The sequence below is a fragment of the Ambystoma mexicanum genome, chromosome 9 (genome assembly GCF_040938575.1).
Source record: "Ambystoma mexicanum isolate Mex_15411 chromosome 9, UKY_AmexF1_1, whole genome shotgun sequence".
Lineage (NCBI taxonomy): Eukaryota > Metazoa > Chordata > Amphibia > Caudata > Ambystomatidae > Ambystoma > Ambystoma mexicanum.
In genome coordinates, this window is record NC_090931.1 from 76,027,014 (window position 1) to 76,051,738 (window position 24,725).

Genomic DNA, 24,725 nt, shown 5'->3' on the forward strand with positions numbered 1-24,725 from the left:
GGGTCAGGCACCATTGCCTAAACCTTTACCAACAGGATGCGGAAGCAATGCTGAGGTAAGTCTGTGGTCACAACCCTCGTAAATTCTGGGCACCACTTAGATCAGCGGACCGAGCCGCGGAGGAAGCTCCGTCTAACAACATCGATGAGGAGTCTTGGACGAATTTCTTTAAACAACTTTTCCGACAACCCTCAGCATCCCCTTCCAAAGAGGAAAAAACTCAACTGGAACAATGGATCGACCTGAGTAGCAAAGAGGATATAACAGAGGTTATACGTAGACTCAAATCTTCCAGAGCGCCCGGCCCAGATGGCATTACCAATATGGACCTCAAAAAACACCCAGAGGAATGGACGACGTTGATCAGTGTGATTTTTAAAAGATGCTCGGAGGCAAAGTTAATTCCATCTTCCTGGACCATCTCGATCGTGGTACCAATATTCAAGAAGGGATGCAAAGAGGAGCCTAGTAACTACCGCCCCATCGCACTACTCAATGTGATTGGCAAGGTCTTTGGAGCCCTCCTACTAAAACGCTTCCAGGTATGGGCAAAAAACACGCCCTGTGCAGATCCTTTTCAAACTGGATTTACTAAAAACATCGGGACTACGGCAAACATCATGTTTATGAGTGCACTGAAGAGCAAAATCGTTGACGGGGCTCCTCGAGTCTATGTGGCCTTCATTGACTTGGCTCAAGCATTTGACCAGGCCAATAGAGAGACTCTTTGGAAAAAACGGAGAGAGTGGAACTGTCCCCCTGACATCCTTCAACCTATCCGCGCCCTCCACAAGAACACAAGGCTGAGAGTCAGACTAAACCAAGCTGGTCTGCTATCTGAGGAAATGACGGCCAGAAGAGGAGTCAAGCAGGGCTGCCCACTAGCCCCGGCCCTCTTCATAGCATATATGGGCGATTTTAAGGACTCAGAATCTACCATCCGATCTTTTCCGCCCTCCATGGGCTCGAAGAAAACCACGCGCCTGTTGTATGCTGATGATTTGATCCTGATGGATCACACCCCATTTGGCCTTCAACTCCAACTTGACAACCTGGCAGCCTACATACATGGTAACGATCTGCAAATTAATGTTGCGAAAACAAAGATCCTAGTTTTGGAAAAAAATCAAAAAGGCAAAAGGAACGACTGAGTTTGTCTCTTGAAGGAATGTTCAACACTTCAAATACCTTGGTGTGACACTCGACTGTTCAAAAACAAACACAGCGATGCAACAAACTCTTCTGGACAACAAATACGGCCGCTTCTCATTGGTCCCCATGATAAGATTCTATCGAGCAAAGCTGGTGCCATCTCTAACATACGCCGCAGAGGCTATGCCCCAAACACCTTTGAAGCTATGGATCAGGCTGGGAGGCTACTTCTGGCGCACCGTTTTTGGCCTAGCTAAATCTACATCAATGCTGCTAATTAGACTAGGCCTTCTCTCGCTGGAAGCGACCATTGAAAGAAACAGCATGATGCTTTACAGAAAAGCCCTGCTGCCAAAATGTCCAAATATTTTAAACATGATCAGAGAAGAAACATTGGGCGCTCGATGCAGAATGCTGAAAACTTGGGAAACAGCTTGTAAATCAAAGTTGAACAAAATTCAATCATCTGAGGCTGAGTTAATACAAAATCCGATGAAAATAAAAAGAGAAACGGAGGAACTCGACTGGATAAAGACCCTGGATCGTGCAGCTGAGTTTAAATCGCCAGTCACCTTCCCCCACAGCCGAGCAAATTAAACTCTGTTCCGAAGTACCTGGAAAAATGTCCTATAAAGCAGTAAGGAACATCTTTATGAGGGCCCGCCTAAACCTCCTAGAAACTCATGAGATCTTGGCAGTAAGAGGCCAAACCACTCAAACAAATGCCGCTTCTGTAGTAAAGACAATGAGATTGAAACAATTCGGCACTTACTCCTCAACTGCTCGGGGACCATGTACATTGGATCTAAGTATCTGCTGCCACACCAGTCCGCCTCCCATTCCCAAGATGAATAGTTGTGGTGGGAAAGATTAATTAGCGGTAACAGAACCGCTTGGACAATTGCCACCGCACAGACACTGAAACAGATCCTTGGCTCCCTAAACCAGCAAACAAATTCAGCTTTGCATCAGAACTAGAGACGTTGTTCTTCTGAGTTCAAAAAGTTCTACTTTTACTTTTCTGCCTCTTCTTCTTGTAAAAATCATTAATTTGATTCAATCAAGTAAATACAAAATAATAAAAGTGCATTTTCATTGAAAGCAGTCCATTTATGTTTTTGATGGACTGGTTTCGATGGAAAAGCACTTTTACATGTAATAGATAGCCTATAGATGCATTGGTAAATGTTGCTTTAGTTTCGATGGTGTAGCATTTCGATGCTTCAGTTTCGATGAAATGACTAGGAATCGTTCAAGAGCGTTTGGTATACAGATTAGGGCTTTCTCTTCCATTCAAGGCTCCCGCCACCCATTCAAGTCTTCCTTTGCCTGTCTTTGGGCTCCCCTTCATCTCTTGATGTAAGGGGCAGCAGGTCCTGCTGCTGGAATGTGGAATTAGGGCTCTTTCCCAATTTCTCCAGTAGAGGTTTGAGTTAGGATTGGTACATCCTTCCCTCTTGGCACAATGGACAGCAAATCAGGCTTTCCGGGAGCCCTAGGGAGGGGTAGGTTCCCCTGATCCCATTCTAAAGAGTTTCACTGATCTCCCTATGATTAGAGCTCTGGTCCCATCTTGTGAACACCCTCTGGCTTCCCTGTTAGGTCCCATCTTTTCAACCCCTCAAGTCCTTTGATCTAATGTTCCTGACTCTCAAGACCATCCTTCTGGTGGCCATTACCTCAGTCAGAGGCATTGGGGATCGGTGGGTTCTCCTCCCTTCTGCCCCTTACTTAGTGATCTGCAATGAGTCATCACCTTGCAGTGTGACCCTCAGTTTCACCAAATGGTGATCTCACTTATTTATTTGTCTGAGGAAATTGTGTTTGCCTCCCTCCTGAGGGATCTACCAAAGGGTGAGGCTAGTGTCTTGGCTCATCTGAACATCAGAAGGCTTTGGCTTACGTACTTGGACATAGTGGCTGCATTTCAGGCCTCACCTAGTTTGTATGTTACAGTTGGGGCCTCGGTAGTGGCATGAAAGCCTCCTCCTTGATGATCAGTACATGCTCTAAAGAAGAGATATCCCAAGTTTCTTTCTTCTATGGGTGTAAGTGTGCAACCTGAGTTAGGGAGAATCCACTAGAGAGCTGCCAGCTTCTTGGGGGGCGGCTCGGGGCACATCTTCAATGGGCATGTGTAGGGCGTGACTTGAGCTTCCCCTCGCATGTTCTTGACTTACCTGGACAGGAGGACCACTCTTGTGCCCGTTCTGTTTTGAGTGATGTATTTTGTTGATTTAGAGAGATTTTGTGTTCAATCAATGACGTGTTGGGGCGTGAATGACCATCCGCATGGGAAGTGTGTGCTCATCTGGGCCTTTTGATTTTTTGATAATGAAAATGAATTATGGGAGATCAACCTTCAAAAATGTGTGAGGCCATCCTGCACACATTTTCTAGGCTTTACTGCACAAAATGCATAGTCATGTGTACTCCGGGAGGACACAGCCTACAGGTGCTGTCCTCCCCTGTGATGTTCAGATGTAATGTGACAGCCACAGGTACATAAAAGCATCTCAAAGAAAGGGGAAGGCTCACCTTCCTCCAGCCATGGACCACCTAATTATAATATCAAAGGCTACATGGATCTGCTTTCCCATTGTTTAGTTCAGCTGCTGGCAGTGCATGCTAATGAGACATAATTGAGGCAAGCCTGTTTAAGGGGTTTTATTGCTGAACAGACAACAGGAAGGTGAGGCTAACACGCCTTTGGAATGTGATGTGTCAACTTGAAGCTAGTTCCCACCCCTCTGTATGAAAGGCATTGAATGGCATGTCTGGGTCCATTAGTTACCATAAGTACCCCTGAAGAGCGGATCCCTTTCAGAGGATGTGAAGTATGTGATTTGAGGGAGACAGGAAGTCTGCTATTGTCTCAAACTTTAAGGGAGACCTGCACTTTAATCAAGAGTCACAGAGGTCTCAGTTAACCAGAGAAACACTTTGATCTAAAACAGACAGGATGATGGGTAGGATTTAGGTATATGTGGTCACCCCTTAGCTTTCCTTTTGCAGACCACTCTGGTCCTGACCTCATACATAACAGAAGATTGCCGGTGGGGGCCCAGGAGTGGTTCATTAAGGTAGGCTTAGCCTACACCAATCACTGGGGCCCATTTGGCTTAAAAAGAGGGCTGAACCCCTCACTTAGGAGATCATGCAATGACTTCGAAAGGAGTAATAAGGACTCATTTGGACCCCGGTCAAAGATACAGTCTACCTTATATCTTCCACCAGTAAAGGAAAGCCAGGAGTTCCAAGAGGGAAGCAATATCCCTCACCTAAACATCTCCCAGAGAACAGAGGGAGATTCCAGACTCAGAGGACCTGTCCAGCAGCTTCAGAAGTGGTACCCAGCCAGCACACAACGTGTCCTGCTAGGTTCTGCCAGCAAACTTCCTAGATGGGAAGTGCCAGAGAGTCTCTGAGCAAAGGACAAGGTTGTTGCCTGCAAACACTCTCCTGAGCTTTGGGCCATCTGCCTTGAAAGGACGCCACAAGCCCTGTGCAGAAGCTAGGAGGAGTGCCACGCAAGCATCAACAAGCATCCATCTTTAAGGATATTTCCAAGGCAGTCAAGCCCTCGACCCGTGACCGGCTGCACCACTGACTGTTGTCATGCTGCAGTCACAAAAGCCATCTGAGACTCCTCGACCAGCATTCCAGATTCACCAACCAGCCCAGAGACAAAGATTGTTGACCCAGAGCCACCGCGTAGGCCAGCCTGCAGCTGTCCATCCAGCCTCGCTTGCCGAACCTCCTGCCGCCTGATACCCGCAGCTGTCTCCCTTCTTGAACTCTGTCGCAGGAGCTGCAAAGCGTCCTGGAACCAACTCGACGTTGTTGAGCATCACGAACATCTGAAGCACCAGGTACATTCTGGTTCTGTCCCACTGACCCTTCTCTGAAGGCCCTTAGTGACATTTATGACCACTTGCTCCCTTGGTCATAATGAAACCAAATAGTCTTGAACAGTAAGACTGATTTCTTTACCGACTACCCTCCTGTCAGTATTCAGAGTGCTTCCCTTTCCTTCGTGAAACTGTCTGTTCTCTGTGTTACTTTACAGGGTGGGTGGTATTTTGTAGTGTGCTAGAACTATCTGTTGTAATAATAATAAAGTAGATATTTTTTATACAACCTTGACTGAACAGTCCCTTTTATCATTGGGTAATAATTGGATTTTCGCTGTGTTGCAACTAGCCAATAACCCACAACCTTGCAAAGATAAGCCTGCCATTCCGTCCACGTTACCAAAATTGGACAAGGAGGTTTATAATTGACTTGTGTTCTGTAGAGGAGGTCCCAAATATAGCCTGCACTCCAGTCGCCCATTTTGAGGTACCAGGAACGTTCACACCGAGATATGTGATGTGTGAGGAGCAAATAAACCAGCAGCGAGCCACAGTAGGGCTCTGCCCAGTACCTATCAGAAGAACAATACCTATTGAAGTACCAATAACCAGACAACCATGGACAGTAAGGTATCCACTAAGAAAACCCTACAAGCAGATGAGACGAAATGAAGATTGCTTAAGTACTGAACAGGAAGAAACCAAAAAATCCTTAATGGAAGACGAATGATGACGTCATGAGGGCAGGCACTAACACAATAGAAGATATGATGACCCATGGATGACACAAAGAGACAAAATGCCATGAATAAAGATATCGTGAAACTGTAAAAAGAGAACGTTGATGAAAGACAAAGGAGCTAAAACTGTAAGCAGGATGAAGATATTCAACCAGCTAACACCTGTACATACGCTTGTGACCGCAAGAAAGCTAAGAAAACAGTGCGGCTTACTATGCTTAGTAGAAGATAGACCGCGGCAAGCACCACCTATACATATCTACCTCAAAACGAAGCACATTGTATAAGTGCTAGTCCACTTTGGACTAAAAAGCAAAATCGACCCAGGTTACTATAGGCCAAATGCAAGAAGATTCATATTCTGGCAGACACGAGGAAAAAAGCTGAATCAAAACTCGGCAGAGGCAGCTTGTGCCAGGGCAGCCAAGGTCACATTTATAGAAGCTTTGAACAGTAGCTACTTTTAATTGAAGCTAAGAATAGAATGTCCTGCCTCTGAAGAATCGAGATAAGAAGGCGAATGCAGGTGGCGGTGAAACGAAAATCAAATGCACAAATTGAAAGAAACAAGGTAAATCCATGGTGTGCTAGCACGTGACCAGCCGAGAAGAAGAGGCACAGTTTCACACCTACGCTTAGCATCCGCCCAGAAAGAGCTATAAGAACTTTTTCGAGACAAGAAGATGCAGTTTCGAGGCCAACCACAGTGAACTAATTGACACATAGCCCATAAAGTGATGATTGATTGAAGGAAAGGCAGGAGCGAATTGGGGGACACCCTGCACCTGGTTGACCATTCTGCGTGCTGCTAAGCAAAGTGGAGATTTATGCATGGGGTTGATGCCAACCCAATCACAATGGACCAAATAATATAGGGACCTATAGTTAGTAGAACCAATGAGATGTCATACTTTTAGTGACGTCTACAGTGGTCATTTTTGAAGGAAGGCTTAGATGCCCACCTGATGTTGTTTACCCAATCTCCTCACTCCGTTACCATATACAGATATAGCACCTATATTAAAGTTACCTTTTCCCAACCAATAGATTTGCATGTTAACTTTTGAGTGTTACACGTCAGATTATGATGCATTTTGAGTATAAAAGATATGTTTTGTATGAAGTTTGAGGGAGTTGAAGCGAGACGGGCTATCGCATCACTGTTGATTTCCATGTTTCCCTGTTTTTTGTACTTGTCATTAAACAGACTCCCCTTTGCCAAACCATTGAATTGTCCTTATTGATTGGTGTTGGAGTAAGAAAACCTGTACCCCCATCCATCTCAAGGTGCAGCTATCTCGTCTTAAAGTACTGCAGAGCAAACCCTGACTCTATGGGCCGGCCGGGTGTCTCCCCAGTACACTTGGTAGCAAGATTGGATGTTTTATCGACTGTCAATTATTGATTAAAATAATACACATATTTTCCGTCGACATAAAGTAACTCTAGGTCTTCGGCAATATCACAAGTCCGTTGCCATTCAGCTGAGTAGACCGTGAAGCTCCCCATAGACAGTGGTAGATAAAGAAGAGACTGCAGTCAGGGTCTGAAGGGACCCATTTTCCTAACACATCCCTTCCCATTCGTAGGGGCAGCTGATCGGGCAAAAAGCTGAAGAAGGCGGTAACAAAGGCGGTGATCCCGAGGGTCCAGAGAGGAAAGATGCGAATGGTGAGTGAAGAAAAAATGGAGTGCTTTGGCAAACATTGCATAAGTAAAGGGAAAAGTTAACGGAGGGAGGAGGGAAAACAAAATATAGTTAGAAGTAGAGAAGACTGTATATATATATATAAAGGGATAATGACTCGAGAATAATTAAATAAAGGGAGAGGTTAACGGGGTAAACACCCAAGAAGAGAGAGGTTAACGGGGCAGACACCCGAGAAGTAAGAGGATTCGCCTTATTCCTACGCTTTAAATATAGCGGCTAGAAGAAACGTGTACCCAGAGTCCCACATAATGGGGAACGATTAGGCTACCACAACATTTAAAGACGTCGTGACAGGGGTACGTTTACACTCCATGAAGGGGTAATGATTAGAGGCAGAGATATCTATGTCCAACTGGTGTCCGTCTAGTCTGTCAAAGCATCTGTCTTATACGTTTTGTTGTGACATCATATGTAAAATATTTTTTTAAGAAACTTAACATTTTTGCGATTTAATAACTGAGATAGAATCGCACATGAATTGATGTTTTTTGAACAAATCAGTAATATAACATTTTTGTGGAAAAATTTGCATTGGAGCTTGCAGTGTTTGTGGCTCGCTCATATTGTTGGAAGTGTTGAAGTTGCATGAAAACGTTGAAAAGTGTTCTATAAGAGGAAAGAGAACAGATTAAGCATGGAAGACATAACTCCATTAGCGCACTTATGCAAGCAATTGCCAAAACACGCACCCAAGCTAAAGAAATATAAAACCGAGTGGGTTAAAGGTGCTGCCCACAAGATGTTTATGCCGTGGCCACAAAATGGGTCTTTATCTAAAGCCATTTTACAACATATGACGACATATTTGCACATCACATATACAGGCCAGAAGTTAGAAAAACGCCTTGCTGTTCTCGAGTTGTGCAAAATGTACGAACAGGTAAAGGAGAAAGAGCCGCCAACAGATTGGATACTTAATGTATGCACAGAAGAGGGTGAGACGACTACCGTGCCACCTGCCCCGCCCAAATGAAAATTGAAGGAAGTAAGGGCAAGGGATTATACCTGTTGAGGGAAGTTAAAGCAGGCACCCCGCATATGAGTCACCTACACATAGTAGTGATGAAAATCAAGGGAAGGATAAGGACAAGAATATTACCACTGCAGTCCCAAGGGACAAGGAGAGACATGATGGCGAAAGGAAAGATCAAGCACAGACAAATGCATCTCTCGACAAGGAGAGAGAAGGGAAGAGATGGAAAGGGAGGGAAGACAGAACTGATGAGATAACATTCACCAAAGAAGAATGGATGGGAGGACAAATTCGATTGAAATTCAATGGTAAAGGCATTGATGACGCAAGACAAAAGGAGAGGTTAGATGAGACACAGAGAAAGGGGAAAGAAAAGAAGTTAAGAGACGAAATGATAAGAAGGAAAGACAGACAAAGGCAAGAACAGCTATATCGCGAGGAGCAAGAAAAACAGCTTGATCGCAACCCAATAGCAGCCTACGATCCAGACAGATAGAAACAGCAAAGGTTAGAAGAAGAGCAAAGGATACGTGAGAAAAGGATAAGGAGACAAAGAGATGAGGAAATACAAAGGGCAGATGAACGTAGAAATGAAAAGAGAAAGGAAGAAGATAGGGTCAGAGAAGAGGCGAGGAAGCGCAAAGAATTTGATGACGATATCGAACGTAAGCGAAGACAGAGAGCACGCGATCTTGAATATTTGGAGAGGGAAGTTAAAAAACCTGATCCAGTTGTAGACTGGGAAGACATTGAAGAATTCTTTCCTGCGTACGATTCAGTACCAGGTAAGTCTAGGGCAAATATTGAAGATGACTTCGACACCAGAAGCATTGGCGAAACGATCGATAGAATATATGAGGAAATGGGGCTAGAACAAATACCCCAAGGAGAGGGGGAGGACGAGCGCTAGGAGTGCACTCAGCTGAACGACACTGAGGATGTCTCCCGAAATAGTGGAAATAGAGACTTATCCCTGGATAGGCTAGAAATAAGTAGGAACAAAGAGGATACTAGAAGTCGCACTAGTTGGGCACAGACAATGTCTGACTCCGAAAAGGAGGAGTGTGAGGAGAAAGAGCAAAAGGGACGAAGCGAGAGATGACTCCCAAGGGAAAAAGGGATACAATGGTCAGACACCAGCGAGTCTGCACCGAGGGCATCAGAGTCAGCTACACAGTCTGACCGACATGCAGGAGAATCTCATGGGCAGAGGGGGCTGTCTTCACCGCCCTATGTAGACAGAGTAAGGACATTGCCAGGTAGACGGCGATGCGGTAATATTACCCCTGCAATAGACAGGAGAACAATGAGAGAAGAAAAAGAGGGCTACGCATTCCAATTTCCGCTAGTAGAGAAGGGGGAGTAAGACCACAATATATACCATGGCCACACATGGATCGAGAAAACTTGAAAAATAAGCTTCCAATGCTGACATCGGGAGCCGGAAAGTGGATACATGAGTTATACAAATGACAGGAGGAAACACGCTAGCTATAGGGGACACTATGGGTCTCCTAATCGCCATACTTGGTGAGAGAGCAAACAATGTGTGGGCATGAGCAGGCTACCCTGGCATAACCACAATTAATACCGCGTATGACGGAGCACCATTTAACAATTGTAGAGCTGCAGTATGGAAAGCGCTACGAGTATGTTGACAAGGAGAGGTAATTACTGACGGGCCCATTGGTCAGCACTCACCCTCGAAAACTTGTAATACAAGATAGCTGCACCATGCAAGGACAGAGTGCAGGATTCACATACTCAGGCAAGAATCAATAATCAGGACTCAGTAAATTGGCAAAGGGAAGTCTGTTTAATGATACATACATCAGCTTATGGAAATCAGCAGCATCGCGAACACCTGTCTCGCCCCGACTTCCCCGAACTTCAGTCAAACAGCCTTTTTTATTGGCAAATTCCGTCATCAATGACGTACACTTCTATAAAAAATCATCATGCAATGTAATTGGTTGGGAAAGGTAACTTAAGTATAGGTGTTATATCTGTATATGAAAATAAGGCATACAGATTGGATAACTCTTATCGGGTGGGCGTCTATGCCCATCCCTCTACACCACACGTGATTGACGTCACTACAAGTACGACGTATCATTGGTTACAATGTCTATAGGACCCTAGATTACATGGTCCCTTGTTATTGGGCGAGTTACGCCCTTAAACATAAATCTCCACTTTAATTAGCAACATGCAGAATAGGCACCCTGGTGCCTCGTGTCCCAAGATTCACCCTGCCTCCCTTCCATCAATCAATGGTTTAGGGCTATGTGTCAATTATAAAGTGTTTTGGGTTACTGTTTTTCTTCTGCGCCCTTATGGAAAGAAAAAATATGTATACCAAACTTTTTTCTTGATTTTGTAATAAATAGATATCTTTTATTCAAACATATTGTTATGTTTGTTGAATTGCCCTCTATGATAACACGTGTTTCGGCGAAACCATCGCCTTTTTCAAATCAGGGCTAGTTAATAAATCAAAATAGATAGTGATGTTTTGAAAACATAAATTGACAATCATGAATCAGGTTGTTGAAACATTAATGTACATGAGAAATGAAAACATTTTTGTTATATTCATGCAATAATTAAATGGTTCAAAACAATGTAAAAACATTTGGTTGGCCATTGGGGAGGGGTGAAAGGACGGATTGGTAAGGGATAAAAAATAAAACAACAAAGAGAGAGAAAGAAATTTGCAAAAAGTAAAGATTAACGAAAAAGTTTTGATGTACATTGTATTTGAAGGTAATTCAAATATTCATTTAAATTACATTAAAATTCGGTTTCATTCAATTTCTTACCTAATGTTTTAATTTGGATATTCATCATACTTGAAACGTTCATTACTGTGAACTCGAATAAGTCATGGGTTAAATCCCTGTGAATTCACACAAAAGGTAATGTTAAGCTGTACAGGTTGATTTCCCTTTTAATACTTAGATACTTCCGCTTATTTTTTACATTGCGTCAATGTTCCTGTACACACTACTGGTACATTAAGGTGCTCATTTTTAATATTTGTCTACGGACTTTAGGTCCTCAAAAAATGGCCTTGGCTTAATTTAAATGTTTGTGTGGGGTAATCTTTAAGCCTCAACGCTGTACTGACGTCCTGATAATTTCTCAAAAAAAACCTTTTTTCCCATCTGCATGTCGGCTCATATGTTTGCGCTAGTTCCTAATGCAGCCCCCTAAGGGGACCCGCTGTACCCTTACCTTCAGCCGCGAATACTGTTTCAAATGGTCCTCGCGATTCTTTGTCGTCTTCCTATTTACTTTCAGCATGATGTTAACTAGTCCTATCATTGTGTTTACTATGCTCCCCATGTTGGTTTCCTTGCCTCACGTACGGGAGGCTAAGGATCACTTAACAACATTCTTTTTACATATTAGCATGAAAAAATGACTTTTATATGTACATATATTTGAAACATTGTGAGATACGAATTAAAAGAAAATATTTATTAATCTCGTAGTTACGCACCAATAGATACTACGTGTTGCTAAAAAGTTGTTTCCAACCTTATGTGTTCATATCCATGATGGAATTCTATGTGAGTAAATGATTACGTGTCTATTTTTAATCATAGTAACATATATGTGTTCCTTGCTTGTTTACAATTGGTCCTTTTTTTGTTTTCTTTGTCGCGGCCATCTTTTGGTCAAAAATGCACGGAAAAACGCCAAATTGGTGACAATGGTCATTATTAATTGACACTCTGAAGTGTGTTGTTGTTGTCTGCCCCTGATTAAATTGGAGCTGAAATAAAATAAATAAAAAATAAAAAATTAGAAACGTGCTGGTCTGAAACGAGCCTTTACAAGGAAAGAGAAAATTTTAGTTCTTTCAAAATATGTGACAGCACCAATGTACAAAAATGATCAATTACATTAAGAGAGAATCCTTCAAAGGTCCTGATTTTTGAAACAGTCAATTTCATAAGAAAGAGGCCATTTCATGGTCTGAGTTGAGACCCCTTTCTACTGTCCGAAAATTACATATCAATTTCGCTTCCTCTTGTCTGAGTTTTGCTTCATGATCACCTCCTCTTGGGCCCAAAGTCACTTTCCTAAGGCCTAGGAATTTTAATTTTTGTCTGTCTGTTAGTTGGTGATTGCTTTGCCAGTGTTGTGCCAATGGTAAATTAATGTCCTGGCTTCCTATAGTTGAAAGATGTTCTCTTACTCTGATCCCGAGTTCCCTAATTGTACTCCCTATATAGATTTTCTGACAATCACAAACAATCGCATAGACCACAAACTTCGTTTCACAGTTAATGGAGTCTAGAATTCTTTCACTTATGCCATATGAGTCTTTGAATATCATCGTGTTGGTGAGTGCATATCTACACATGGAACAAGTACCACATTTTCGGAAACCTGTTGGTGGTGGAAGAAGCCACGTGATAGGATGATCTTTTTTAACTTCTGGAAGAAAAGAGGGACTGAGAATGTTTTTGATGGTTTTCGCACGTCTGTAAGTCACTGTTGGATTAGTTCCTATGTACTTCTTTACATTCGGGTCCAATTGTAGCAAATGCCAATTTTTTCTCAAAATTTTTCTTAGTACCTTATTGTTTGCACAATAATTTGTGATGAAGTTGATCTCTTCTTTTCTCACTGGATCAACATTGATCATTTTAAGAGTGCTTTCTCTTTTCAGTTTTGATGCCTTCTCTTTTGCTTGTAAAATTATTTTATCTCCATAGCCTCTTGTTTTGAATCTCTTTGTTAGCAATTTGCATTCTTCATTGAACGCTTTTTGTTCACTGCAATTTCTACGTGCTCGTATGAACTCTCCCTTGGGTATATTCCTAATCACGGAAGTGTAGTGACAGCTGGTTGAAAATAAAGTCGAATTGGCCTCTGTCGGTTTCCTGAAGGTTCTGGTGTTAAGATGGTTTTGTGCAACATATATATTTAAGTCTAAAAAGTTTATCTCTTCTTTACTTGATTCTCTTGTAAATTCAATTCCCATCATGTTTTTATTTGCTCTTAATCTGAAATTCTCTAGTCCTTCTTTTTCCCCATTCCAAATCAACAAAACGTCATCTATATATCTGGTCCATAAAATTACATGTTGTTCGTAAGCTTCATCTGTATAGATGTGCTTGTCTTCAAACATGGCCATAGTTAGATTCACAGTGCTGGGGCATATTTGATTCCCATCGCTACTCCTCTGGTTTGTTTGAAGAATTGCCCATTGAATAAAAAGACATTATTCTGTAGTGTCAACAATAACATTTTTTTCAGCATACTGACTGATTGGAAGTTTGATGCTGTTTCTTTCCGGAAAGTGTAATCCATTGTTTCTATTGCGGTATCATGCCTGATTGATGTATACAGCGATTTCACATCCCATGTTGCTAGTAGAAAACCCTCTTGCCATATAATTTCACCAAGTTTATTTATCGCTGCAGTTGTATCTCTTAGGTAAGATTTAGTTTTCATGGCCAAGGGTTTAATGATATTGTCTATGTACTGAGCCATGTTCATGGTTGCCCAACCTATTCCGCTCAGAATTGGCCTTCCTTCTGGAATTTTGTCATAGTTCTTGTGTATCTTTGGCAAAAAATAAATTGTTGGCAGGGTTGGTTGTTTCATTTCCAAAAATTGTTTCCCGTCATCCGTAATGAGTCCTTGTCTGTGCCATGTTGTAATGGCTTCTTTTAGTTCCACTATGATCTCCAATTTTGGGTTGGATTTCAGTTTGGTGTAACAGCCAGGTGAGTTGATGTGGTTCATTGCCATTTGTACGTAACCTTCTCTATTCATTACAACTATTTTGCCTCCTTTATCCGCTCCTTTGATAACTAGGTTGTAGTCTTGTTTCAATTCTTGGAGTGCTTGTCGTTCCTTATTTGTTAAGTTGTCAAAAAAGTTTTGAGGTTTTGATTTCTTTTTCATTGTTGAATCACAATAGTCATTCAGATCTTTGGTTACTGCTTTATAAAATGTGTCCACCAAATTATTTGGCATTAGTTGTGGAGTAAATTTGGATTTCAATCTCAATTCTTGGGCGGAAAAGCTTGTTTGTTTTATTTGGAGTTCATGTAAGGTCTCATGTATTGGTCTGTCTCCTCCGTCTTGTATAGTTCTCAGAGTGTGTATGTTTGTCAAATCTTCAATAGTGAATGGACTCTCCTTGTCTTTTCTTTCCTTAATTCGATAGTCTGTTACTTGAGTGTCGAAATATTTCTTTAATTTCAATTTCCTTACAAATTTAAATAAGTCAATGTGAACCTCTATATTATCAAACGTTGTGGTCGGTGTAAAAGTGAAACCTTTGTTTAATAATGATATTTCCTCTGGTTTAAGTTGGTGATTTGATATGTTGAGTATGAGGTCCTTCATTTGTTCTTTTTCACTGCTTCCCTTGCTTTGGCAACAGGAGGACAAGGTTTTCTAAACCAAATACGGAGATACAAAAAAGAGGAACAGACATACTTACCAAAACCAAAAGCAAGTACGTTTTTTATTGCCACAACCAACAACCCAACAACCACCCACAGGAGGAGGGGGAAACGAGGGGGTGGTAGACTCAGGAAATCCCGAAGCGTCAGAAGACTTCAGAAGATTGACAAGAGCCAAAGCAAGGGAAGCAGTGAAAAAGAACAAATGAAGGACCTCATACTCAACATATCAAATCACCAACTTAAACCAGAGGAAATATCATTATTAAACAAAGGTTTCACTTTTGCACCGACCACAACGTTTGATAATATAGAGGTTCACATTGACTTATTTAAATGTGTAAGGAAATTGAAATTAAATAAATATTTCGACACTCAAGTAACAGACTATCGAATTAAGGAAAGAAAAGACAAGGAGAGTCCATTCACTATTGAAGATTTGACAAACATACATACTCTGAGAACTATACAAGACGGAGGAGACAGACCAATACATGAGACCTTACATGAACTCCAAATAAAACAAACAAGCTTTTCCGCCCAAGAATTGAGATCGAAATCCAAATTTACTCCACAACTAATGCCAGATAATTTGGTGGACACATTTTATAAAGCAGTAACCAAATATCTGAATGACTATTGTGATTCAACAATGAAAAAGAAATCAAAACCACAAAACTTTTTTGACAACTTAACAAATAAGGAACGACAAGCACTCCAAGAATTGAAACAAGACTACAACCTAGTTATCAAAGGAGCGGATAAAGGAGGCAAAATAGTTGTAATGAATAGAGAAGATTACGTACAAATGGCAATGAACCACATCAACATGGCTGTTACACCAAACTGAAATCCAACCCAAAATTGGAGATCATAGTGGAACTAAAAGAAGCCATTACAACATGGCACAGACAAGGACTCATTACGGATGGCGGGAAACAATTTTTGGAAATGAAACAACCAACCCTGCCAACAATTTATTTTTTGCCAAAGATACACAAGAACTGTCATGATCTCTGCTTCCAAAAGGTCAGGGTTTTCCCAACTCCCTTGGAAGCAGATCCATAACCCAGGTTCCGAGTGCCAACCAGTCCCAATTGGGACCTTTTGGACCCAGTCCTGGCGCCAGTGGCACCAGGCTCATAAATATGCCCAGTCCCAGCGCTGGAAGCACCGGGCTCATAATGCTTGGGTGGACTTACCTTCAGCAGACCATGCTGCTTACTTGCCTGCCAGTTGAGCCTCTGATCCTCTTCTGTTTGGAACTACTTTTCCTGTTGGGTGGGGCTGGAGCCACTCCCTAGATTCAGAACACTGGAACTCTTCTGGAAGACAGGAACTCTTTTCTTACCAGGAACTCTTTTCTTACTTAGGCGTGGCTGTGGAAGGAGACACCTAAGCACTACAGGAGGCTATTTAAACCACACCTGGTGGATGAATCTTGCTTTGCGTTATTCTGCAACCTCTGCAGCAGAACGCTCATCGTGTCTTCTGCATCCGGTCCTGGGCCTAAGGAAAAAGGCTTACCATCCTGAATCCAGTCTTCAGCAACACCTATAAAGACAAGAAAGAACAGGTTAGCATTCCGGCATCTGAAAGGCAAAGGCTTACCATCCTGAATCCAGTCTTCAGCAACACCTATAAAGACAAGAAAGAACAGGTTAGCATTCCGGCATCTGAAAGGCAAAGGCTTACCTACTCTTCATGCGCTCCGGAGGTCTTCACACTGCATTCCGGCATCTGAAAGACAAAAGTTTACCAACTCTTTGCACGCTCCGGAGGCCTTCGGCGCTGCATCCCGCATCTGAAAGACAAAACAAGGTGCGTTTAAAGACATTGGGGAACTTTAATACTCACGTGCCATTACTCCTTTCCACATCTAATCCAGTGGGTATTCCGGCACCCTGCAGCCGTTCCGAACTCGTACCTGCAAAATAAAAAGACAGTTAGAGCGCATAGTGAAGCAGGCAACAAGCGCTTACTTACGTGCTTCCAGGCGCTTCTATTCATCACACGGGCTCCATCTTCAACTCACTTCAGCCCGTCATCCGCCATCGCCGGAACCCTGCAAAACAAGAGACATCATTACTAAAGACTTTAAAGACATTTGAATGACTCGAAACTTACCGTTCGTGCAGTAAACGACGGACAGCAGTCCTCTGAAGTCAAGAGGCCTGCGCTACCTATCCAGTGAAGAAACTGGTTACAGCACCCTGCCCCGAGGCAGATGGAGAGCTCGGCATTCACTTACCTAAGGTGAGAGCGTTAACCTTTGGGGGTCTACAGGAGAGGAGAAGAGGAAAGAGATAGGGACACCCCAATAACCCCAGTTCATTAACCCCATATTTTCTATCTGCAGACATCTTACTCTACACGTCAGGCATACAGTGCACAGAGGTCCAGCCCAAAGAGCCAACCGGGTGCTACACATCACCTTTGAAGATACGGTAGTCGCCCAGTCAAGACCGGCGCCTCTGCGAGAATCAGGTGAGCGTTACAGAACGCAAAGCCTACCGCAAAACTCTCGCCCAGGCGCTATGGAAACCTCGGATACTGACCCCCTAGCCCGGTTACTTGGGGAACTAAGGGCAGAAGTGCATGCAGCTCGTCAGGAAACGAATGCTCTAAGAAGGGAACTAATTATTTCCAAGGAGAGAACAGACAATCTTGCTAGACAAGTGCTACAGTCACAAGCCGGACAGACCCCGTTACCCGCATCAGGGGCAAATCTTCCTTCAACATCCTCTATGAATCCAGTGCAGATCAACCTACCTGGGAATGTACCTCTGGCTCCGCCCGAACGATTTTCTGGTGACCCAAAGAGGTTTGCAGTATTTATCAATCAGTGCCGGTTGCACTTCTTATGCCGGCCAGCAGCCTTTCCAACTGATCAAGCAAAAGTAGCTTTTGTACTTTCGTACCTTAGTGGCAATGCGGCAGACTGGTCGATCCCTCTAGTTAATCAAGATGATCCGGTTCTCCATGATTTTCAAGCCTTTCAGCTTAGTATGGAAAAACTGTTCGCAAGACATTCACAGGGGCAGGCCTTGGACAATGAGCTTCTTTCGTTGCAACAGGGTAATCAAGACCTTTTGGCTTATATTGCATCTTTCAATAGACTAATAGTGGAAACTCAATGGCCTGAGGACAAAAGGATTACGCTGTTTTATAGAGGTCTACGTGGAGAGCTCAAAGACGTTTTAGCCCAAGTAGTGAATCCCCCACAAGACTGTTCGGATTATATAGACTTGGTCGTTCAAATAGATCACAGGCTGCAGAACAGGAAGGCCGATCGTTCCAAGTTTGATGCTCGAGTATTTTCCAAACCGCCAACTCCTTCCAAAGGAGTAGACTCCGGGGAACCCATGCAAATAGGGGGTCTGAAAGGTCCTCTAACACAAAGGGAGCGGGAAAGGAGGAAACAGTTGCAATTATGCCTATATTGCGGAAACTCAGGGCACTTTCTTCGAGACTGTCCGGTGAAACCTGCCAAGAAGGCAGTAGGAGCTGCAGTTACCAAAGTTACAAACTCTGAGCAGGGAAACGACCTCGCCCGACAAGAATAGAGGTCCTCTTGCCGAGCGTGAAAACCAGTTCCGGGACCTCGCATTTCGTGATACCTATGGTCCTCATTAGCCCTGATAATCCGGATCGATTACATGCAATTGAAGCTTACGTCGACAGCGGTGCCATCGGCAATTATGTGGATCATGAAATGGTTTTGAGGATGAATCTAACTCTTTGTCCCAAGGCTGTAAAGGACGTCATTACTACGGTGGATGGTACGGAGATAGCCTCCGGGCCAGTAACGCATACCACTCAAGAGGTGACGCTAGTAAGTCAAGATGGACACCATGAGAAGATCGTGTTCGATGTGATCAAGGCCCCTCAGTTTCAGATTATTCTAGGAATACCTTGGTTAGAGAAACACAATCCTCTGATCGATTGGCGAGCAAGAACGGTCCAGTTTCCAGAATGTGTCTCTACTTGTCACCCTCCACCTGGTGTTGCACTGGCCGCAATTTCTTCAGAGACTCCCCAGTTACCTCCCGAATACCTAGAATACCAAGATGTTTTCCGGAAGGATCAGGCTAACTCTCTACCTCCTCATAGGTCTTATGACTGCCAGATAGACCTGATACCTGGATCTACTCCTCCTTGTAGTAGAATTTATGCCCTCACCGAGCCTGAGAACCTTCACCTTCGACAATACCTGGATCAATACCTGGCAAATGGGTTTATTCGTCCTTCCAAGTCCCCTGCTTCTTCAGCTTTGTTCTTCGTTCCAAAAAAGGAAGGAGACCTTAGAACTTGTATCGATTATCGCTCCCTGAACCAGATCACCGTTAAGAATAGATATCCGTTACCTTTGATCCCTGAACTCCTGGACCAAGTCAGAAAAGCATGCATATATACAAAGCTGGATCTTAGAGGAGCTTACCACTTGGTACGAGTAAAAGAGGGCGATGAATGGAAGACGGCCTTCCGCACCAAGTATGGGCTATTTGAATATCAGGTCATGCCCTTCGGACTTTGCAATGCCCCGGCCGCCTTTCAATATTTTATGAACGATGTCCTCAGAGAGCTCATAGATGTATGTGTTGTTGTTTACATTGACGACATCCTCGTTTATTCTTCATCGGAATCTGAACATCGGAAACACGTGAAAATGGTCCTCGAAAGATTGCGTCAACACAAACTTTTCGCTAAGTTGGAAAAATGTGTTTTCAACGTGACTGAAGTTGAATTCTTGGGATTCATATTATCACCTGGCGGAGTGCGTATGGATTCAAAGAAGGTCGATGCAGTTCTCAAATGGCCATCACCATCCTCCGTAAAAGGTGTGCAAAGCATGTTAGGCTTCGCTAACTTTTACCGCAGGTTTATCCCCGAATTCTCTCGAATAGTCCAGCCCATCACTGCCTTGTTAAAGAAAAACAAACGTTTTGAATGGTCTACCGAGGCGGAACAAGCTTTCCAGGATTTGAAGACTAACAGGGTAATTCATAGAATTTCGCAGAAAAGTGTCGCAAGCGGCTGGCGCAGAGTGTCCGCGTGCGATTGACTGCGCCAGGCACGTGCGATAAAACCGATTTCCACGCACAGCGTATTCATGGATTTCATGCTCCCAAACCAGCCGTGGCGCAGAGTATCGCAGCGACCCTGCAGCAGCGCCAGTAACGCCCCCAAGAACGCCCTCGCGCAAGGAAAAGCCAGCAAAATCGCTAAATCATCGCAAAGGGCTGCGCTAACCCTGGACCAGTTTACAGGGCAGCCAAACAAGGAACGCAAAGCGGGTAACGTGCATATCAGGGGTACACGTGAAGTCATACACGCGATTAGCCAGGGTACGTGTATTACAGGGGTACGCGGGAAGTTTAACACGCGATTAGCCAGGGTACGTGTATTACAGGGGTACGCGGGAAGTTTAACACGCGATTAGCCAGGGTAAGTGTATTACAGGGGTACGCGGGAAGTTTAACACGCGATTAGCCAGGGTAAGTGTATTACAGGGGTACGCGGGAAGTTCAACACGCGATTAGCCAGGGTACGTGTATTACAGGGGTACGCGGGAAGTTTAACACGCGATTGGCCAGGGTACGTGTATTACAGGGGTACGCGGGAAGTTTAACACGCGATTAGTCAGGGTAAGTGTATTACAGGGGTACGCGGGAAGTTTAACACGCGATTAGCCAGGGTACGTGTATTACAGGGGTACGCGGGAAGTTTAACACGCGATTAGCCAGGGTAAGTGTATTACAGGGGTACGCGGGAAGTTCAACACGCGATTAGCCAGGGTAAGTGTATTACAGGGGTACGCGGGAAGTTCAACACGCGATTGGCCAGGGTACGTGTATTACAGGGGTACACGTGAAGTCATACACGCGATTAGCCAGGGTACGTGTATTACAGGGGTACACGTGAAGTCATACACGCGATTGGCCAGGGTACGTGTATTACAGGGGTACGCGGGAAGTTTAACACGCGATTAGCCAGGGTAAGTGTATTACAGGGGTACACGTGAAGTCATACACGCGATTAGCCAGGGTACGAGTATTACAGGGGTACGCGGGAAGTTTAACACGCGATTGGCCAGGGTACGTGTATTACAGGGGTACGCGGGAAGTTTAACACGCGATTAGCCAGGGTAAGTGTATTACAGGGGTACGCGGGAAGTTTAACACGCGATTAGCCAGGGTACGTGTATTACAGGGGTACGCGGGAAGTTTAACACGCGATTGGCTAGGGTACATGTATTACAGGGGTACGCGGGAAGTTTAACACGCGATTGGCCAGGGTACGTGTATTACAGGGGTACGCGTGAAGTTATACACGCGATTAGCCAGGGTACGTGTATTACAGGGGTGCATGGGAATCATCACACGCGATTAGGCTGGGTGGGTCCTCACAGGTGTTCCCTGTACACCCTCCACGGCCCCTGCAGGCAGCCTACAAAACAGGGGACTACCCTGCACACCTGCTCATGTCCCCCTGCACCCCCACCCCCCCAGCAGTGCAGGGGCAGCCTCCACCAGGCCCCCACTCATGTCTCCCACCACCCCCACCCTCCCGCCACCAGGGGCAGCCTCCACCAGGCCCCCACCCATGTCTCCCACCACCCCCACCCCCCGCCACCAGGGGCACTCTCCACCAAGCCCCCACCCATGTCTCCCACCACCCCCACCAGTGCAGGGGCACCCTCCACCAGGCCCCCACCCATGTCTCCCAACACCCCCACCCACCAGCACTGTGGGGCACGTGGCCAGCAGGCAGTCAGGCAGCAGCAGATGGCAGGTGGGAGCGTGCTCAGGGCTCTGGGGGGCAGTAATTTCGCCTCCTGGCCAGGAGCGTGGTCTCTCGTGTGTGAACGCGTGGACAGCCTGATAGGTAGTGAAATCCCACACGTCAGCAAAGGCCCTTAGCGCGTAAACCCGTCAACAGCATATGCGCGCCTATAGTCACCTGCACGTGCAGGAAATTGTTGCGTGACACGTCCCAGTGTCAAAGCGTGTGATTGGTGAAAATGGATGTACACATAGAAGTGACAAAGCGTGTGATTGGTGAAAATGGATCTACACGCAGGAGTGACAAAGCGTGTGATTGGTGAACGTACACGCCGCGTAAGTGACGCTGTACGTGTGGGCCTGTATATAAGGTACATGTAGAACACCATTTCCTTGTACGTGCTTTTCGTGGAGAGCGAGTGGGTGAAATCTGTACTTCTTGTCGTTTCACACGCGATTTACTTCACGGCGTTTCCAGTTCGTATTCCCTGTTACCTCTGACAGCTTTTTCTCTTTTTTCTCTTTTACTGGTTTACCTGGGCCTGTTCCCTCAAACAGTGTCCCCTTCTACTGTTGTCCTGTCTTCTCAGACAGCGTACACATCTTCTTTTGGCAGGGTTTAGCCAGCCAAACGCGCTCATTCTTCACGCACTTTTACCAGGCAGACGGTGAGTCACGCACGTATCCAACTTCTGTGCTTGCCCCGTGTGTTGCCTACCCCTTCAGAGGTCATTCTAGGCTGCGTGTGACACGCATACGTTCATTCTTGTGTTACTGGGTGCCACAGCGTAGTGCAGGTTTTTCTTTCTGCACACGTGGTCTAGGAGGGGTTGCGTGCACGTCATCTCCCTTTTTTGGGCCTCCTGTGCGTTGCGTGACCCGTCATCTTTCCCCAGGGGTTACAATCAGCCGTGCTAGAGCACTAGGGTACAATTACCATCTGGTACCCAACCCCTTTGACCCCCAATTGCCCAGGACAATTGTCTACAGCCACTCCCATACGCACATTAATATCAGTGCCATGGCTGGGAGGCGAGGATTCCGTAAGGGTGGCAAAGGTGGAAGAGCCACAAGTGGTGGCCATGGTGGATCCGGTAGGGGACGTGGTCGTAACTTGCAGGGTGAGCCTGTCCCCCCATGTGTGGAGGACCAGTCAAGGGCACCCATCATCCCCCCCCTCCCCCCCTCCCGTTGAGGCTGAAGTGGCTGACACCATCCATGCTCAGCCCTTGTTGGACCAGCCCATTGTGGCACCAGACCTGGCTGACTCCATGGCTGACTTCCAGGTCAGCAGGGCTACGACACGTGCGCTGGTGCACGTTGATGCCATCATGCCACGTGGATCTGGGGCAGCAAGGTCATCCGCTGCACCAAGGAGGCAGGGCGGAGTGGCTGCAGGGGCAGCTGCGGCTCCATCCACCCCAGCCCTCACACACCCAGCCAGGACAGTGTCGGTCCTAGTCCATGCTGCTGACATTCCCCCTGACACCATCACACTCGAGCCAATGCCTGCACCAACTCCCATGCTGAGTGTGCAATCCCACACTCCTGATACAGAGTCCACCAGGGCTCCTGCCCCTAGTGTCCAGAGCGGCGCAGGACACTCAGGATCACCACCACCTTCCAAGCGGAAGAGGAAGAGTGCTCGTCCGGCACAGGCTGATGCCCCAGACACGGCTACACAGTCCGGCCCGTCCAGGAAGCCCAGCTTCACGGATGACGAACTGAATGCACTTGTCGAGTATGTGTCCGGACATGACAACGAGATGGTCATTGTTGCAGGATCCAAGACCACACCTGCACAACGCCAGGCACACTGGCAGACCGTTGCGGACATCGTAAGTGCCCTTGGAATCGTGAGGCGCACAGCCAATGATTGCTATAAGCGCTGGAATGACCTAAAGCGCAGGGCAAAGAGTAAGCTGGCCTCAAGTCATGCCGCAACTCTAGTGACTGGAGGTGGGTCTCCAGTAGTAGACATGGAACTCACTCCACATGAGTCAGTCGCTGGGACCTACGTCACGGAGGAACAGATCCAAGGCGTGGGAGATCTGGCTGATTACGAGGCATTGTCCGGTGAGTGCACATGCATGTGTGTGTCATACATGTGCATGGTGTGTGTGTGAGGGCTTCTGTTTGGGTGCCAGGTGAGAGTGTGTGCGCCTCAGTCGTATGGGTCAGCCATGTGCTTCATGCAATACTTCCTGCGCAGCTGCATTTGGCCATAGCAGTATCCCTTCTGCCAACAGTAGACATCTAGCACAACTGCACGCCAGTTGCCCTTGAAGTGTCACCTTGACACAACAGATTTGCTTATTTTTCACTGTTCATTCAGTCAGTTTGTTTGCATTCCACCACTTTCACTAGGCATGTCGCTGTCCACTAGTCACATGTCTGACATGGGTATGGTAAAGGGGAGTGACTTTGTTACCTGGATATCATTTGTACACACATGTCCCTGTGCAATTTGACCATTACAGACTGGCAGCTCCAGGTGAAAAATCTGACCTGTTAGAATCAGAAAAGCTATTACATGCGGGAACTGGACTGAATGAATAGGTGCTGCCCTCCTCTCCATCTTCACTCAATAGCAATGCTACATGCCATCTGTGTGATGGCATGTGTGTTTCACCTGCCAATCACAGGCCAATGTGTGATGCCACTGCCAGGCAGCATGCAGAAAATTTGTTCATCTTCCATCTTGGTGTCATCAGTGTGTGCCGTTTGCCTGCACTTCATACGCAGTGAGGGTGCATGCATGGGAGGGTTTTAGTCATGTGGGACATGTCAATCAAGTACTGGTTCTCTTGCTTCTCAGCCCTCAATGTGTGCCATGGTGCTAATGCCTGTTTCCATTACTTTGTTTTCATGTCTTTGCAGGGGAAGACGCACCTGATACTGCTGGGGTTGTGGAGATGGTGCAGACCCAGGAGGTGTCCCAGGGCCGACCAACCACCAGTGAGGGACGTGGTGTGGTGGTGGGGGAGAACCCACAAGTGCTGCAGGTCGTGCTCTCAAGGGGTGTCTCTGGCTGCACCTCCCCCGAGCTGTACTCAGGTGTTGATTCGGATGAGAC